General features: G+C 33.5%; 1 protein-coding gene across 2 annotated transcripts in view; it reads left to right on the top strand.

Annotated features, from left to right (window-relative positions):
- dsc2l (desmocollin 2 like) overlaps nt 1–4,682 on the top strand; it is a 1,349,056-nt gene that overhangs the window by 817,846 nt on the left and 526,528 nt on the right. The window lies entirely within an intron of this gene.

The following is a 4,682-nucleotide window of genomic DNA, read 5'->3' as shown; positions in this document are numbered from 1 at the left end:
ATCAGTGTATGGTGTATTAACCAATTTATGGATGTAAAAGTGCCTAGTCTGCATGATAAGAGCACACAGCTGATAGGATATCATTTATTATGCTGATGGTCACCATGATATTAGGCGAGATAAGAGTTGTATAATAAGGTTCAAAGATGAGGATCTGCATCAAATTAAATTCACGATAGGAATGTTTATTGCTGTATTTAGTTGTTTGAAACTATGTATAATCTTTGTAATGTTATTTTGGTACAAAGGCAAGGTAATACAGTTAAAACCAGAAGTTTACATAGACTGTTTAAAAAGGCACATATTTAAAGAAAAAGTCAGATGTTACTGTAACAAAACTTTTTCTCTTTTAGGTAAGTTAGGATTATCAAATTTGTTTCTGTTATGCTTAATAGCAGAATAATGAGAGAGATATTTTCTGAGAAATTGTTATAACTTTTCTTGAAAGTCAAGTTTACATACAATACGATTATTATGCCTCTGAAAAAGCTCAGAGGATGATGTCAAGGTTTTAGACGTTTCTGATTGGCTAATTGACAACATTTGAGTTAATTGAAGGTACAACTGTAGAATAGTATTTAAGGAAAACCTCAAACACACTGCTTCCTTGTGTGACAACATGGCAAAATCAACAAGCCAGAATCAACAAAAAAAAAGGCAGATTACAATTTGCTAAATTACACTTAGAAATGAATAATCTTTGGAGACATGTCCTGTGGTGTGGTGGAACTAAGTTTGAATGACCAGTGTTACATTTGGAGGACAAAGAGGAAAGCTTACAAGCCTAGGAACACCATCCCAACTGTGAAGTATGGGGGCGGCAGCATCATGTTGTGGGGCTGTTTTGCTGCAGGAGAGACTGGTCCACTTCAGACCATAGATGGCTTCATGAAGAAAGAACATTATGTAGAAATACTGAAGCAACATCTCAAGACATCAGCCAGGAAATTAAAATTCGGCCACAAATGGGTCTTCCAAACAGACCATGTCCCTAAGCATACTGCCAAATTAGTTCAAATGTGCTTTAAGGACAACAAATTGAATGTTTTGGAGTGGCCATCACAAAGCCCTGATGTCAATCCTACAGAAAATGTGTGGGCAGAGTTGAGAATGCTAGTTTGAGCAAGACCTCAAAATCTGACTCAGTTACATTAATTCTGTCAGGAGGAATGGGCCAAAATTCCTTCAAACTATTGTGAGAAGCTCAAAACATTTGACCAAAGTTATACAGTTTAAAAGCAAAGTAAAAAAAAAATACCAAGGAAATTTATGTAAACCTTTGACTGTCTAGAAATTAATAAAAAAATTCTCAAAAAAATAAAAAAATAAAATTCTCTCATTCTGGCATTTAGAAAATGTAAATCATTTACAGTTGAAGTCAGAATTATTAGTGCCCCTGTTTTTTTTCCCCCCCAATTTCTGTTTAATGGAGGGAAGATTGTTTCAGCAGATTTCTAAACATAATAGTTTTAATAACTCATTTCTGATCACTGATTTATTTTATCTTTGCCATGATGACAGTAAATAAGATTTTACTTGATATTTTTCAAGACACTTCTGTACAGTTTAAAGTGACATTTAAAGGCTTAACTACCTGTAGGTTCATAAGGTGAACTAGGCAGGTTAGGGTAATTAGGCAAGTTACTGTATAGCGATGGTTTGTTCTGTAGACTGTCGAAAAAAAATTAGCTTAAAGGGGCAAATAATTTTGTCCCAAAATTGGTTTTTAAAAAATTAAAAACTGCTTTTATTCTAGCTGAAATAAAACGAATAAGACTTTCTCCAGAAGAAAAAAATATTATCAGACATACTGTGAAAATTTCCTTGCTCTGTTAATAATCATTTGGGAAATATATATATAAAAAAAGAAACAAAAATCAAAAGGGGGCTAATAATTCTGACTTCAACTGTAGGTAATCCTAACGGACCTAAAATGTAAACGTTTAGTTTGATTTACCAACAGACTTTTTTTTTTTTTTTTAAATGGTTATGTTCCTTTTTTTAGAGTGTATGTAAACTTCTGATTTCAACTGTGTTACATGTGCAGCATATATTATCAAAGTCCCTTTAGATTCTGTAGTCTTTGATATTATGCAGTACACATTACTGTATATATTATTATTATTATACAGTATAAATACAAAAGTGATTGGGGTGGTACTTATCAAAGACCATCGTCATTCAGCAAATACATTTTTGTAGGAAAAAAGAAAACATGCTTATGACCAAATTATTAAAATAAGTAAATGTTAATATAATATAATAAGTATATAAGAATATGTAATTATAGTAATTGTATTATTTGTTTAAATGATTTTCACTTCCCTATAATACTTTGTGCTGATAAATGGGTAAAACCGTGTGTTTAAAGTTTAAAATGACAATCTGTTACTATTTTGGAGGGGTTGTTTGATATATAAACCACTGACTGAATGAGACTGTAGTCTTCTGCAAATCATTGAAAATGTTTTGCTTTTGTTTCATTAAATAAAGAACAATGACATTCTAATGGGTGACGCACTGGCGCAGTGGGTAGCACGTTCGCCTCACAGCAAGAAGGTCGCTGGTTCGATCCTTGGCTCAGTTGGCGTTTCTATGTGGAGTTTGCATGTTCTCCCTGCGTTCGCGTGGGTTTCCTCCGGGTGCTCCGGTTTCCCCCACAGTCCAAAGACATGTGGTATAGGTGAATTGGGTAGGCTAAATTGTGTGTGTGTGGATGTTTCCCAGAGATGGGTTGCCTGGAAGGGCATCTGCTGCGTAAAAAACTTGCTGGATAAGTTGGTGGTTCATTCCACTGTGGCAACCCAGGATTAATAAAGGGACTAAGCCGACAAGAAAATGAATGAATGACACATTCTAATGGGTTAAAAAGGCTTTATTTACACCTTTCCTATTTCCAAATATTGTATTAAAACTTTTATGATATCACCTTTTGCTTTACAACTTGAGGATTTCACAAAAATACTATAATTTATTGAAACATTTTCCCCACTAATATATAACACATCATAGTAAGTCCCATTAAACTATTCTGAACGGTGTACAAGTGTACATTGTGAAAATCAGCTACTGGAACAGAAAGTGCAAGAAGAGCAAAATAGTGCAAATTGTTTCTTTATGGATGTATAATGATCAGTAGAGACCGTAGACCACAAAACATGAAAACACCACCTAATCTGATAAGCATTTCATTGTGCATTAAAAATACTGTCTATATTTAAATATAATATAAATCATCATTCGATACATCCATCATTTCATGCTAAGTTGTGGATTTATCTTGGTGGTTCAAGATTAAATATTTTGTTTATATGAAAAAAAGTACTTTACATCAAATACTACAGTGTTTTTGAACCATATACAGTAAAACACACACAAAAACAATTCTGGGTTCCACGCAATTCCTTTATGTTGTCCCAACACACATTGATTAGGTTAACTTTGTTTTTTTTTTTTTTTTTTACAAATTTAAGTGAATTGAACAAAACATTTAAGTTGTGCCCCAAAAACCTTAATAATTCTGTTTTTTCAACTCATTTTAAATAAGTTTGAACTTTTGAATAAAAGTTATTTTTTGAGTGTACTTGAGTTAATCTTTTCATGTAATTTCATAGTTGCTGTGGTACAACATGCAGCAATATAAACAAATTGCCCAATACTGTACAGAATATTCAACAACAACTATTTTATACTAGCCAACATCCAGGGGCGCCCCCAAGGGGTGGGTAACCCTTGGGTAAACTCTGGCCACCCCAATATGATTTTGCCGTTGACATTATTAACTTAAATGTACTTATGTATTTCCCAATATTTCAATAAATAAAATGCAGCCACTAAATTATTGTTGGTGCCACTGACGTAGCTAAGTCACTGCCTCAGTGCCCCTCTCCTTCAGCGGTGGTGAAAGCAAACTGACGCATGCGCGCAGAAAATCATTCCCGTGCGAGTTTTGCAAGTCGAATAGGGTGGTTCACCCAGGGTGTCATTTAAACTAGAACCGCCACTGCCCTCCCCGATCGTCGTCAATAGACAGCAATGGCAATTTAATATTTACCTTAAGGTACATCCATAGAAGAAGCTGCATTTATAATATTGTGGCTCAAAAAGGAATATGGATAACTGATATTATCAGGGTCTGTATAGTAAGTGTTTGTGTGTGTATAGTAAGGCCTTTTGTTCAGTTTGTTCATTTGTTTGTTTTTATAATTAACTCATTAATCTTCATTCATTTTACACATGGCATATACTGTATGCTGTAAAATAAAAGTATGCAAAAAAACTGAAAAGTTATTTATACATATGAGAAGTGTTTTTAAACTAAATTTAGATTTTTAGTTGGTTTACACATGTACTTGCTGAATTATTTCAAGGAATTAATTGCAATATTTCAAGAGTAATTAATTAATTGAGTTAAAACCGCATTATTTCATTTACCAGAAACAAAAATATAACATTACACTGAATTCATTTTTTTTTTGTGTGTGTGTTTGTGTGCCACCCCTAGATTTGGTGCGGCCTCTTCTGGCCACCCCTAAGAAAATTTTCTGTTACACTGCCTACACCACAGTGTAACATAAACAAAAGTATACTACAGTATTTAGTTTATCACTTAACAGTTCATAAAATAGCCTACTTAGTAGCATTCAGTGTTGTACTATTCAATACACTTTAGTATGGTGCAA

Source organism: Danio rerio, chromosome 20 (genome assembly GCF_052040795.2).
Source record: "Danio rerio strain M-AB ecotype USA chromosome 20, GRCz13ab, whole genome shotgun sequence".
Classification (NCBI taxonomy): Eukaryota; Metazoa; Chordata; class Actinopteri; order Cypriniformes; family Danionidae; genus Danio; species Danio rerio.
Note: the sequence above shows the minus strand (reverse complement) of the source record. Positions and strands in the feature narration are given on the sequence as shown.